Source organism: Schistocerca americana, chromosome 2 (assembly GCF_021461395.2).
Source record: "Schistocerca americana isolate TAMUIC-IGC-003095 chromosome 2, iqSchAmer2.1, whole genome shotgun sequence".
NCBI classification, from domain to species: Eukaryota; Metazoa; Arthropoda; class Insecta; order Orthoptera; family Acrididae; genus Schistocerca; species Schistocerca americana.
Genome location: NC_060120.1, coordinates 983288188 through 983304224, shown reverse-complemented (window position 1 = coordinate 983304224; position 16037 = coordinate 983288188).

The following is a 16037-nucleotide window of genomic DNA, read 5'->3' as shown; positions in this document are numbered from 1 at the left end:
GAAGATGCAGAAAAGAGAAGCAGAGATCTAGAGATAGTGGAAGATCAAAGACAGTACATTAATCAGCATTTTTCCCTTTCTTTTTCTTCTATATTTGCATTATTATTCCATTTCTATCTTCTACTCTGACAGCATTTCTTGACTTCCAGAAAGCATTAAACTCAAAACCACACCAACACATATTAACAAAACTACATTCATATGGCCAATAAGGCCATCATCGGAAATAGACAAAACATGCACACGCACACACACACACACACACACACACACACACACACACATGCAAATGCAATTCACACACACATGACTACAGTCTCTGACTGGTGTGTGTGTGTGTGTGTGTGTGTGTGTGTGTGTGTGTGTGTGTGTGTGAATTAGTGAGTTTGTGCATTTTCTGAGGTTCTTTGGAAGGCCTTGTTGGTGGAGATCTCACTTTCTGACACTGTTCCTATTGCTGTGCCTATCTGTGACTCATCGTCTCCACTATATGGTGAGTAGCAACTATCCTTTTTGTAGTATTGTTACATTTCATCCTGGATTTTCCATTCTAAGATCATATGGGATAATCAATATAATTTATAAATAGCTAGAGAATTGTGGCTGGCTACTGTGTCCCCACTAAAAGAATTTCAGCCCTGACTGACCAACACTTCCAACCAGTTGGCCATAATATAGCCTCCCACATCAAAGATACCCACCATTTCCTTCACCAACTCTCCACCAATCCTACACCTTTACTGCCCCGGATTCCTACTTGTCACTGATGATGCCACCTCCCTATACACCAACATCCCTCATATCCATAGTCTTATCACTATTGAAGACTACCTTCCCCAATGTCCTTCAGACTCCAAACCCACTACTTGATGCCTAGCACACCTTACTATCTTTATCCTGACCCACAATTACTTCTCCTTTGAAGAGGAGGTATACAAACAAATGTGCGGCACAGCCATGAGCACCCGCATATTGCCCTCCTGTTCAAACTGCCTAGCAGAGACCTTCCTAGCTTCCCAAAATGCCAAACCCTAACCTGATTGAGGTTCATTGGTGATATTTTCATGATCTGGACTCAATGTCAACAAACTATATCCTCATTCCTTCACAACCCCAACACCTCTCCAAACAGCTTCACCTGGTCTCCTCAACCCAGTGTGGCACCTTTCTAGACATTGACTCCCTCCTCTTTAATGGCTCCATCTGCACCTCTGTCCACCTTAAACCCATCAACCACCTGCAGTACCTGCATTTGGACAGCTGTTGTCTATCTGACACCAAAAAGTCCTTCTCATACAGCTTGGCTACCCAGAGACAGCATATCTGCAGTGATGAGAACTTCCTTGCCCAGCATGCTGACGATCTCATGAAGGCCTTCACAAACAGATACTATCCTCCAACCCTAGTCTGCAAACAGATCTCCTGTACCATTTCCCTTCTCGCCCCCAATCTTCCGCCATTCCTAAGAACCAGTCACAAAGGAGTGCCCCTTCTTCACCCAACACCACCCTGGACTGGAACAACTGAACCACATTTTTCACCAGTGCTTTGATGCCCTGAAATGAGGGACATCCTGTCCAAGATCCTTCTCAACCCTCCTAAAGTGGTGTTCCATTGCCCACCCAACCTCTGAAACATCCCAGACCTTCCCTACGCCACTCCCAATCCAAACCCCTTGCCACAAGGATCATATCCCTGAGGAAGATCGATGTGTATGACCCGTCCAGTCCACCCACCCAGCACTTCCTTTTCCAGTCCTGTCACAGGTTTATCCTACTCCATCAGGGGCCGGGCCACCTGTGTAAGCAGATATGTCATTTACCAGCTTTGCTGCAGCAATTGTACAGCTTTTTATATTGGCATGACTATGATCCAGCTGTCCACCAGGATGAATGACCACTGTCCACCAGAATGAACGACCACCACCAAGCTGTGGCCAAGAGTAAAGTAGACCATCCTGCGGTATAACATGCAGCTGAACATAACATCCTTGATTTCGATGGCTGCTTCCCTACCCGAGCCATCTGTATCCTCCCCTCCACCACCAGCTTTTCCTAAATTACCAGATGGAAGCTGTACTTACAACACATTTTCCACTCCTGTAATTATCCCGGCCTCACCCTCCAGTAACATGCTTCCATCCCCTCTGTCCTATCACCTCCTCCTAATTCCCGTTTCCTGCACTCTTTGTTTGCCATCCTCTGCCAATGCACTCGTTCATCTTTCCCCACTCCTCTCCTTTTTCAGTCCATTTTCCCCACCTCTGTGACTCACGCCTTGATGCTGTGCCTGTTGGCATTCTAGTCCCTGCACACTCTGTCAGACAGTGCTCCTCCATTCCCCCACTTGTACACTGTTATCCTTTCCCCTTCCCTGTCCCCTCCAGATTGCTGCTCCATTCCACATGATAGTTGCATTCTGGCCTGAGCTGCCTGAGTTGGTGGCTATGTCTGCATAAGGTGTGCTTGCTTGTATGAGTGGATGGTGCTTGTTTCTCTCTTTCCAATAAAGACTGTGGCCAAAAGATTACATGTAAGTGTCTTTTAATTGTGCAGGACTGCAATGTAAAGTGTTATCTTTACAGCAAGTAGCAACCTATCTTTTCCTACATTGTTGTTATTCCCACCTAGAGTTTCCATTGTCTGATTCTTCTGAACGGCCTTTCTTCAGTCCTCTAACCCTGTGACGTTTTTTTATTATTCTCTGTAGCGTTAGTCTTCTCAGAGTCCCTCCTTTCTCTCCTTTCCTGTGTTTTTTCACCACCCTCCAAACTGCATCTACTTCCCAGGCACAATGTGTCAACAATCATCGACACACAACACAGGCTTCGTGACCAAGCGAACTGTTGATGCAGCATCTGATGCTCCAGATTATTTCCTGTGATAATTGTAATTATATTTATTCCTGAAACTTCCTGGCAGATCAAAACTGTGTGCCGGACCGAGACTCGAGCTCGGGACCTTTGCCTTTCGCGGGCAAGTGCTCAACCAACTGAGCTACCCAAGCACGACTCATACCCCATCCTCACAGCTTTACTTCTGCCAGTACCTTGCCTCCTACCTTCCAAACTTTGCAGAAGTTCTCCTCCGAACCTAGCAGAACTAGCACTCCTGAAAGAAAGGATATTGCGGAGACATGGCTTAGCCGCAGCCTGGTGGATATTTCCAGAATGAGATTTTCACTCTGCAGCGGAGTGTGCTTGGGTAGCTCAGTTGGTTGAGCACTTGCCCGCAAAAGGCAAAGGTCCCGAGTTCGAGTCTCGGTCCGGCGCACAGTTTTAATCTGCCAGGAAATTTCATATCAGTGCACACTCCGCTGCAGAGTCAAAATCTCATTCTCGAAACATCCCCCAGGCTGTGGCTAAGCCATGTGTCTGCAATATCCTTTCTTTCAGGAGTGTTAGTTCTGCAGGTTCGCAGGAGACCTTGTGCAAAGTTTGGAAGGTAGGAGGTGAGGTACTGGCAGAAGTAAAGCTGTGAGGACGGGGCGTGAGTCGTGCTTGGGTAGCTTAGTTGGTTGAGCACTTGCCCGTGAAAGGCAAAGGTCCCGAGTTCGAGTCTCGGTCCGGCACACAGTTTTAATCTGCCAGGAAGTTTCATATCAGCGCACACTCCGCTGCAGAGTGAAAATCTCATTCTGGAAATATTTATTCCTGTTCATCCCAATTCATCCCTTGTCCTGATGTACTTGAGCATTTTATTTTCCACGCCTGCCTGTGCCACATGAACTTGGATCCTCAACCTAACCCATCCCCCTCCACCTCTCTCCCCTTATTGCAAAATAAACATACTCCCATACCTCATCTGTTCCTTTTCTCTCACATTTCTCCATTTCTCTACATTTTTGGAATATTTGTGCCTGTTTTTACATATTTGTACGTATTTTTGGGTCTCTGTGTGCGTGTTTTTGGTGGCCTTTATGAATTTTTTACACATCTTTTCTGTTATCCAGCTCCTCTTATAACCATCAAATTCTATTTTGCCCATTTCCACACCTTTCCCATTTCCTTTACATCATTCCCTGCACAATGGACTCCTGCTCCATCGATCTGCGCTAGTTCAGAAAAGTATTTCCTTCCCTGGCTAAAATCCAGTCCTGCATCCTATTTCTTAAATGCCGCGTAAACCATGGAATCCCTCCACAAATAGCCTTGCCAAAAAGTACCTTTCTCTGGATCCTGTCTCTCCTTTCACAATGACCTTTACTTTTTCAGATTCTGCCAGTCCTGGCGCTCACAAACCTGGTGCTGCAAATACACATCTTGATGGCACAGGCATCACAGAACCACCTCTGCTCCTGCCGCAAGATACTGCTACTGTGCAATCCTGGCTCCATACATCACATCTACGAAACTATATTCCTTGCTCTCCAGCACCTGGAGGAGCATTCCAGGCATCACCTCCATAAGTCATCCAACCTGCTGGCATCCTACTGCTGCCTTGCAGCACCACTTTCCAACCCATATCCTACACACAGTGTTCCTCCTTGTCCAACCCTCACAGCACCTAAACCTTGCCTAGCTGACTTTTTCAACTATCACATCTCCAAAACTCTCTATCCAAAACTGCACCAAATCAAGAGCCGAAATATTCCCATAACACTGTTGTTAACCTTTCCACCAAAACCCTCAGCTCAACAGAAGTTTCAGCCCTATCCAAAGGCCTCACCTGTAACTACACACCCAAATTTAACCTTGCTCGACTTTTCAAAGACATACTCTCCTTCTCCTAGTCCCTGCAATGGACACACTTCCTTGCAGCAGATACCTCCAACCAAAGCCAATTTAATTCCAGCATTGGACCCTGCCTCTCCCAGTTCACATCATCATCCTCCCCATACCACCTAATCACTCGCTGGTCACCTTCCAGGAATTCCTTACCTCCAACTTAGCCTCACCATCCTAGCTCCCTTCCTCAGTGCACCAACTTTTCAGCACAAAAAGGAATAGCCATACACAATCTCAAAACTAATCCTGACCTAATAATTGTATCTGCCAACAAGGTTCCACCACTGTTGTTATGAATCACAGTGACTACCTGGCAGAAGGCCTTTGCCAATTATTTGAGTCCTCCACCTAAAATCTCTGCCAGAGTGATACCATCCCAGAAGTCCAACACGACCTCTAACCAGGCTTAAAGCCTTAGGCCATTTCTAGAACCTCTCCCCTGAATACAATTCCCTCCTCACCCCTATGACCCCTATAATCCCCCCCCCCCAAACACACACACGCACCTTCTACATGTTCCCCAAAATCCAAAAACCCAACAATCCTGGATGCCCCACTGTGACTAGTTATTCTGCCCACACTGAAGAATTGTGGTCCTCATTCACCAACACCTCCAACCAATTGCCCATAATCTAGCCTTCCACATCAAAGATACCAATCACTTTGTTCACTGACTCTCCACCATCCCCACCCTTTACCTTCTGGATCCCAACTCATCACTATTGACACCACAATTAATAAAACATTCCAGGCTATTATGCTGTGATCAAATGGATTTCACCTCAAATCCCTGTGTTTTGTCCTCATCTGCGGAGAACATTTTCAAGGGGGTAGCTTTGCTGAATGTCAGATTCACATGCTGGCCTCCGCAGATGGGGACGAAATGTTTTAAGGTGAAATCCATTTGATCACGGCATAATAGTATGGTATATTTTATTAATTGTGACAATTCTGGTTGTGAAAGTTTACATTTTACAACTGTTGGCATCACCTCCCTGTACACCAACATCTCTCATATCCACAGTCTTACCACCACTGAGCGCTACCTTTTCCAACATCCTTCAGACTCCAAACCCACTACTCATTCCTCATACACTTTACTAACTTTATCCTAACCCACAACTACTTCTCCTCTAAATGGAAGGCATGCAACAATGTTCGGTCTAATTTGCAGTGTTGCCTTTAGAAGAAGTAGTAAATGGTAAGCCATTACAGCCATATTATAGTTAAGTCTCAAGAGGTTTCTTATAATTGCAGTGTTACCTTCTATTAGTTATATTCTTTTTTAGGTTCAGCTTAGTTCATTATTTCATTTACAGGTATTATTTTCTGCAGAAGGAATGCACATGGAAGGGAGACTGAAAGAATTAGAAATTAGCCTCCTGAGGTTTTGGCAGGAGTGACCATGAAGATGACTATGATGATGAACGTGGAAAAAGTGTAGATGAGCTAGAAGAGCAAGCTGAGAATTCTAATAAAGAACAAGAGGTGTCTGATGGTGAAGATGCTATTGACAATATCACAAATGGTGCAGTGTATGTTGGAAAAGATCTTGTTAAATATTGGAAAAATAACATGTACCTCCAAAAATGTTAGAACCAGGTCCAAAAATATAATAAGCCATTTTTCTGTTGTAAAGCCTATTGTAAAACATATGAAAGCCAAAACTGAAATTTGTAAGCACTTTTTTTTATTCATGATATTATCAGTACTGTAGTAGGAAAGCAAACCTGTTTATCAAGTTCCAGAGAGGAAAATTTTCCAGAGAAGGGACTGCAGCACTACAACAGCAAGTGAAATTCAAGCTCTAATAGGTTTACTGTATTTGTCTGGAATGATGATGACTAATTATCTGAATGTAGATGGAAGACTGATGGCACATGGGTAGAAATATTCAGGCTCACTATACCACTGTTTAGATTTCACTTCCTTCTCAGTTATCTGTCATTTGACGACAAGTTAAAAGAGATAAAATATTCAAATATAATAGGTTAGTTCCAATATGAAACATTTTTATGTGTTTGTTCAAAATTGCAAAAACAACATATACTCACTTTGAATACCTCACAACCGATGAGAAGTTATAGAGATATTTCGAGGAAATTGTGGTTTATACAGTATACCCAAGCAAGTAGAACAAATACAAAATAAAAATATTTGTCCTTTGTTACAGCAGGATGTATTATACTATGGATATGGAAGTGTATCTTGGAACACAACCAAGGGCCCATATTATGTAAGTATTGCCCAGCTGTTGTTAAGAGACTTTGTATCTCCAACAAAGGAACCGACAGGAATATCACAGTGGATATCTATTTCACCAGTCTTCTGTTGACTGAATCACTGAAAAATGATTTTTGGCTAACTTTACTTGGAACAATGTGAAAAAAAAGAAGGAATTGCCATTTGAATTCAAGAAGCCAAGTAAGTGACACATGGGTTCAAATATGCTTGCCTTCTGAAAAATCTTGTACTCTTGTATCACATATTCCCAAGAAAGGTAAAAATGTTGTACTTATATCCAGTCTTCACCGTGATGATACTCTTGACAAAGAGATGGGCAAAGCAGAAATGATAGTTATGTATCGCAAGACGAAAGGAGAAGTACACATTTGTGACTAGTTGTGTACTGTCTACAACTGTACAAGACACACTTGCCAAAGAACTTCAATCATATTTTATTCCCTACTGAATGCTGGAAGCATAATTTTTTAGTGTTTCTTGCTGCTAACAACCCAGACAGCTACGCTCAGTGAAGAGATTTTCTGTGCCAGTTGTCTTATCAGCTTGTTTTAGAACGTGTGGAAGTTCAAGCTGCCATGAGTAACATACCGTTTAATATTCCTTCAAGAATTTATGAAATTTTCGAAACTGAAGCAAAGGCAAGGCCCACTGTACATCCTAACAAACAGAAAGGCACTGTGATACTGTGACAGGAGAAAGAACTTACCTACCAGATACAGCTGCTGCAAATGTAGTAAATATCATGGTTTGGAACATGCAAGTCTTATTTTTCCAGAATGCTTAAAAACAGAAGACTGTGACTGAATTGTATGAACTGAAGAATTGTACGAACCAATGTGAGCATTTCATCCTGTTTTCGATATTATTACAAATCTTTTTCATTTCCACAAATAAATATTGTAAGACATTAAGGAACTTACAATTTAAGTGGAAATGGAGAGAATTTTTGGCTTTATAAAAGGAATGTACTCTGTAAATTAAAATTTAAACATGTAAATTTCTTAGTCTCAAATATCTCATTGATTTGTTTGTACTTATAAATCTCTATTTATCTCCCATGCAGACTGACAGTCCACAGCAACTACTAACAGTATGAAATATGGCATGATTACTGCAGGATTAAGACCACATTATTGTGTACCACCAAGGCAGTATGGCCTTCCAAAAATTCATAAGGAAAATGTTCCTTTATATTCAATAGTGAGAAACATTGGAGCTTCTAAATATGATTTAGCTAACATCTCACTCCTTTGCTGACACCATTTGTGAGCAAATGCTCACGTCACATTGGGACACTCTGTCTAAGCAGTTCTGACTGACTGGTTAGCTGTGATGTGGTATCACATTTTACAAAGGTGCCTCTTGCAGATTTCTTGGCATTAGTTGACAAAACGTTTCAAGTGGACATCACTACTTTGTTTTGACATGCTCTAGTCGCAACCGATTTTATGTTCAACCAAGAATATTTTGTACAGATTGACAGTGTCGCCATGGCCAGCCCTCTGTCTCCCTTGGTGGCCAACATTTTTAAGGAGAACTTTGAGAAGAAAGTACTTGAATCAGCTGCCCTGTATTTTGGGGGTATGTGGATGACACGTTCATAGCGTTGCCTCGTGAAGAAGATAAAGTGATCAAGTTTCTTCAGCTATTCATTCATAACAACATTCAGTTTACTATGGAAATGGTGATAGGTGGTTTCCTGCCTCTCTTGGTTGTCTTGATTAGACAAAAGAGTGATGGTTCCCTGGGGCATTCTGTTTATCGTAAGCCCATTCATACTGATTTGTATTTGCTAGTGTCAAGTTGTCATCACCAGTCACAAACTATTAGCATGCTTAAAATTCTCATACACAGAGCTCACACTGTCTCAAATCTTGATAGTTTGCCTAAGAGCTTCCTCACCTAAAGACAATGTTCAGAAAAAATGGATATTTCACCCAGCAGTTTAACAGGGCATTGTCAGTTAAAACAAATAATCAAGAGGTTGATAAAGAGGAGAACACACTGGCAAAATATTCAGCTTTTCCTCCTTTTGAGGGTAACATTTTGCTTAAAATACCAAGTATCGTCTGTAAATTTCAAGTGAAAATGATTTTCCATCCACCATCTAAGATTGCAGACCTTAAGGGATCAGTGAAGGATGACGTTATTGCAGAAAGCCAGAATTTACAAAATATCTTGTGTGGTATCCCTTACATAGGACAGACAACATGCACTGTGAAAGAACCCTGCACTGAATGTCAACATTGTGCTCGCCTTTTGCAACCAAACAAGTCTGCTATTGCTAAACACTGTATTTCCACTGGATATTCAATGCAGTATGACAGAACTATGATTCTGACCACAGCGACATCTTTTTGGGACTCCATTGTTACAGAAGGAAACACATTTCGCAGAAAAGCTGATGAACTGTGGTAGTAGCCACCAGTTGGACAATACATGGAATCCCCATTATCTCCATTATTTCTTCTAAATGAAGACAACATAGTAAGCCAACAACTGCACTAAATGGTTATGAAGAAGACAGCTGAGATCTCTGGTTCCACCAATGAAGGCACTATCGCCAGGTAGTGTGTTCTTCTGTCAATTTAATTCTGATGCATCGCAGAATACCCACAGCACACAATATATTGAGGAATGGAGAAAATCTTCATCAGTCCTTGGTGGCTAATCTGAAAATGACTGGCAGATTCCCAATCAAAATATTGTGTGATGAATTACATAATGACCAGCTCCAAGCCCAAAATTTGTTTCAACATGTTTGGTATTGCTTTATGCTGAAATGGATGGATAGATTTTGATTAAATTTGGATGGAAAACGATCAGTGGTGCATAAGTTTAAAACGGCTCTTGAGAAGAGATAAAAGCTGCCAGGTGGCGATCCATGTGGACTGTGTGTTGAGCAGGCAGTACATACACTGGCCACCCCGAGATCATGGCTTCTTCCGTGATGCTCTACAGTACCCCATTATGTTTTGGGAAGGGCAAGAGGGGTATCACTTCAGTATCCCTCAAATGAATTCAGCAACTTTGCAACTGAACCTGAACAAAAAAAGTGTCATCTCATGCATTGATTCATGAGCAATTCACCAGATGGTCCGCAAACATGACTCAACTTGCTGCTGCTGTGCAGGGACACATAGTGAGGGCGGAAGAGAAAAAGTATTGGTGAAAGAGAAAGAGATGAATGAAGACAAAAGCAGTGGAGAACCAGAGAAAGAGAGAGGAGATATTGATTGTTAGTGAAAGACAGTGGCAGTAAAAGAGAACGAGAGATGGATGGAGACAGAAGTAGTGGGAGCAAAAGAGAGAGGAGACAGTGGAAATGAAAAATACAGATGTGTGGTGGCCAATACATCGGCTTGCGGAATCTGGATCCTGCCAAATTGGTGAACTTTAACACACAGGTATAGAGGACCAAATTTTTAAACAGGTGGATAAAGGAGAAAACATAGTTGGACCATACAGAATTTTTGATTTGCCTAAGTACGGTGGTGATAGTGGCAGTGGGGCAGATTGACAAAATGAGACTGTTAATGTCTGAGAGCAGACAGTGGCAATGGGATATACAGTCAATCAGTGGGACACAGTGAGGGAGACCCATATATAGACAGTGGCAATGAGAGGGAGATGCGGAGTATGAAGGGTTAACTGCAAGGAGATCCTGTGTTAAAAGAGTGTGAATATGTTCACATGTTAAACTTTTTGGGTGAGGAAGGCAGAATATGTTCACATGCTAAACTTTTTCGGTGCGGAAGGCAAAATGATGATTGAGGCAAGCTGCCTTTTCATTTTTCTGTTGGTCTTTTAAAGGGGAACATATTTGCCTTTCTTGTGCTCTGACAGAAGCATTTTTCCACTGATAAAATACAGTCACACAAAGGTCAGGGGTAAGTCTGTGAGGGAAGGGGGTAGAGGGGAGGGGGGGGGGTGATTGGTAGGTAGGATACATCAGGATAATATATTAGCCTTATGTGTAAAAGAATATGAAGGGTAATATGAAAACTGAGAGATACTGTTACTACAAAATACAAATGAATTTAGTGTAAGACAAAATGTTCATCAGCACTATACCAGGGATAAACTGATGGTTGGTATTCCAAGGCACAGGAAAGCAACCCACCCAACCAGTCAGCTCCATAACAGCTTTTACTAAATTACTGTTTTTGGCTTGATTCAATTATACAATGTTGTTAGGAATTCAATTTTACAGTACACCAAATTCTTTGATTTAGTTAATTTAAATTCAAAGTGTATCTCTGCCTGTAATTATGCAGAGTCAGTTAATCCTCTTTCTTTGTATAAGATCAATGGTGGCTAAACAACATTGATTTATTGTTAGGACTGCTGATAAAATGACACTAGGCAATTAGTTATGATATTTAAAATTGGGAATTTGATCTAAAATAGTTCGTACAAAAAGAAATTGTAACATTTAAACAATTAATATTACTATTAAGTCATTTAGTTTGCTCATATGCGCACAAATTGAATGTAATTCCACAGAGGAAGGAAGCTAAAGGGCATATGTCAATTTAAAACTAAGCTAGACAGTAGTGTCATTTTTTTCCTTTCTTTGCTGTGGGAAGAGGGTTACGTTGCAGATCACATGAATGTTTTATAGTGAAAAGATGACCAACAAAATGTGAATCTGTCTTTTGTACTGTCCAGCATCTTTCATGATCAAGCAACCCAACTCAAGTTCAAAAACAAGTATATTTTATAACGGTCAGCAAACAGAAATTGTACTTGTGAATTAATACTTAAAAATAGTTCGCTTGTAATTGTACATAGATCTCCACTGCAATATAGTGAACTGTTTATGAGGTATTTGGGTTCCTCAATGTGTGATCTACCTGTCAGATGGTAGTAAGTGGTTAACAGTTTGCGATGATTTCAATGTAGATTTTCTAAAGGATTCTGAAGGTTGATTTGGAAACCTTATTTGGATACTAAATTTTAATCTCAGTAATTAAATACCCAACTTGGGTGGATAAAGACAGTAGGTATATCTAACTGATTACATTTTCCTTTATGAAGATCAAAGTAAGAAAATAACTGCATACCCAGTCACAAACGCTCTTTCTGGCCATAATGCACACTTAGAATCAATAAGATAGTGCCTTACAATACTGATACTGCTCAGTGGAAATCAGTTAGAATAATTAATGCCTCCAGAAATTTTTTTTCATAATAGTTTACAAGTGATGACCTCAGATGAAATTTGTAATGAATCAAATGCTGACATAAAATGTAATCTATTCCATGATAAATTCATATCTTTATTTGAAAATACCTTTCTGTATAAGCTCATCAGAAAGAACATTACCGTATTTCCTCGAATCTAAGCCGCACTCGAATCTAAGCCGCACCTGAAAAATGATACTCGAAATAAAGGAAAAAAAAATTTCCCGAATCTAAGCCGCACCTGAAATTTGAGACTCGAAATTCAAGGGAAGAGAAAAGTTTTAGGCCGCACCTCCAAATCGAAACAAAGTTGATCCATTGTAATATGAGACACAATTTAGGTCGAATGAATGACGATACAGCTACAGTAGTTCGGTTCGAGTCGTAAGCTTAGCAGTTAAGCTATACCAGGTAGCCAAAAAAAAAAAAAAAAAAAAAAAATAGGAGAGAGAGAGAGAGAGAGAGAGAGAGAGAGAGAGAGAGAGCAATCGTCTCATTAGCGGAACAATGGCAAGAGACTGTTATTTGTTGTTACCTACACTGCTGCTTTCTTTGATAATGATCAACAAGAACCAAATGATAGAGGATGTTCTGAATGAGAGTTTAGCGAAAATTTTTCTCCGTTTGAAAATCTTTGCGGCCGCTTCTTTAGTACGTCAAATTCTGCACAGAAATTAGTCATCTTAGATTTAAAAATCTAGTCAGTTCCGTGCTTCATTTCTGACAGTATCACTATTACGCATAAGAATAATACGAATATAAACATGACATGATACGTATATTCTTCCGCGTTTGCTGTTGTCTCACTCTAGTTTCGTAGTTTATTGGGCAGACAGAATTTAAATAAGATAGCAGCAAACACGAAAGAATACATGGCAAAATGTTTATATTCGTATTATTCTTATGGTGAAGAGAATACTGCATGTGATTCACATTTCATCAGGTTGCTATTAGCAACCACCTCTTCTCGCAGGTAGGAAAAAATTCTGAACGTAGAGTTGGTCATATTGACAAACATCCCAAACAGTCTTACCTGTTGTATTTTCGTAGTAAATTGAAATTCTGCTACATTCGAAGATGAACAATACGAAATTTGTATTTACTTCGTTGGATAATGTATGAAAATGCAGTGGTCGAAACTCGGGGCGGAGAAAAAAAAGCTCGTCTTCCACCTTTTTTTAAAATTTATTTACTGACGCAGAGGTTTTGGTGCCAGTATTTATCTTTGAGCCTATAAAGCATGCCTTTGTAGCGCTACATATATTCGACGGCAGAAGTTAGTTGTGGCGGCACCTACCAACATTTTTAAGAACCTCCGCTTGCTTTGCACTCGATTGTAAGACGCAGGCGGTTTTTTGGATTACAAAAACCGGAAAAAAGTGCAGATTGGATTCGAGTAAATACGGTAAAAAGTCATGTAAAAAAAAAACATGGATCACTTGAGGGATTTAAAGTATCTTGCGAAAGGAAAAGAGAAATATATCTCTTGGTAAGAATAAGTAGAGATGCTGTAGTAGTTGCACACTACAAAAACTACCCAGAATTACTAAGAAAGTTATTAAAACATCAAGGAACATGCATGCTATGTCAGAATTCAGTAATTCCAAGAACAGACTTAAGGCTATATGGAATGCAGTGAAATGAGAGACGGGACAACCAGCCACAGAACAGGATAACATCACTATTGAATTAAATCGAAGGCTTATTAATAATCAGTCACAGGTAGCAAATATGTTGAATAATGGTTTCTTAAATATGGTATAAAATATAGGGACAAATAGTTCAAGAGCAAAATCACACCAGTATGTTGAAAAAGCAATTCTCACAAAAGTCAGTCACATGAGTGTAACATCAAATCTTTCTTCTGAAATTGAGAGAATTATGTATTCTCTCAAAACTAAAAGCTTATCTAGATTTTATGGTTTTATTTTGTTTTAGAGGGCAAAAACAACTAGGGTCATACACGCAGATGTCAGAACTGCAGAAGACGACCACAAAGAGAGAAGTTGAAAACGACTACACATTCATCCCAATTGATGGAAGAGAAGACAGCTAAAAATAGGGACATGGAGAAATGTCTATAAAATATGCCATAGAGAAACGGAGATCATGAACCAAAAATTACCTGTCCTATGCCATATTGCTACAATGGATAAAATGAAAAACGTGGTCAACAGCCTATGCATCGTTCGCCAGAACGGCTGATAACTCAGACAGCAAACACAAGCAAAAACATAAGTGGTTTAAAAAAGGGCATTCCAACAGGAAGTGGTGGACCATCAGAGGTTGAACACAATGAGCACAAAGTGGTGGAGGAGCACCACTTAACAAATGTCGATGGCTAAAATGACAGTGTCCATTACGCAACCAGCTAGAATGATCTCCTCATGGTGAGAGGACCAAGTGGAGGTTGTCCAAGCCACTGGGAGAGGCTTAATAACCTGGAGCTTGTTCCCATGACAGGAGGACCAGTGGTGATGCCAAAGTAATGCCATCTGCAGACAGACGGCAACAGAGAGATCATCAGATGGAATGTAAGAACTTGTGGGCTGAGGTACAAGAATTGCAGCCTTGGCAGCAGCACCAGCCGCCACGTTTCCTGTCAGACAGACGTGACCAGGAACCCACATAAACATCACAGTGGCTGCATCAAGAGTAAGCAAGTGACAGCTTTCCTGAACCTATTGCACTAAGGGATGGACAGTGTACAGCACACATAGGCTTTGAAGGGCATTGAGAGAGTCAGAGCAGATGATACAATTGAAAAGCCTATGTTGCTGGATGTACTGCATGGCCTGATGCAGGGCTCTCCTGAAAATACCGAGCAGTGTTCCGGAATCCAATACTAAAAAACACTGGTGCGAATTATGAAGGCACACCTGACACCAAGATCAGTCCCAGAGCTATCAGTGTACACAAAGGCTGGAGTAATGCCTTTAGGAGGTGAATGAAGGTGAACATGGGCCGTCACATGAAGCCAAGGTGGTGAAGAGTTCACACCCACTGGGAAAGTGGCAGGTAGCGTGAAGTTAAGCTCCCAGAGCAAGAGCCGAGAGTGAACTTCAGGAGGTAACAGAGAAGAGGACACACCATATACTGGCATTCAAAGGAGTCACCGAAGAAGGAGGCATAGGATGGGTGGCCATGCATGGCAGACAAATGGCGTGCATGCCTGCTGAGGAGAAAGTCATGGCGACAGGACAGTGGTAGTTTGGCAGCTTCTGCATACAGACTCTCGACCAGGCTAGAGTAAAAGGCACCAGTGGCCAAGCAGATGCCATGATGGTGGATACTACTGAGACAACATGAGAGGGACAGACATGCAGATGCATAAACGAAACACCCACAGTCAAGTTTCGAATGGACAAGGGACCAGTACAAATGGAGGGTGGTTCGTCGATCTGCTCCCCACAAAGTACCACTGAGGAGACATAGGACGCTGAGGGACTGCATATAGCATGCTGCCAGATAAGACATGTGGGAGGACCATGAAACTTTCCTATCAAGCATGAGCCCCAGAAATTTCACTGTTTCAGCAAACAGAAGAGCACCAGGCCCAAGACGAAAGATGGTGGAAGAAACCAATTGCGCCACCAGAAATCCAAACAAACTGCTTCGTCAGTTGAAAAACAAAAGCCATTGACAATGCCCCATGAGTAAAGATGATTGAGACATTGCTGAAGGCACTGCTCAGTGAGACAAGTTCATGGAAAACTGCAATAGATGGCAAAATTGTCAATGTAAATGAAGCCGGAGATACCTGGTGGGAGACAGGTCATTATAGCATTAATTGCTATAGCAAAGAGGTCAACATTCAGGATGGAGCCCTGAGGCACACCTTTTTCCAGGACAAAGGTGTCTGACAAGGCAGAACTCACAT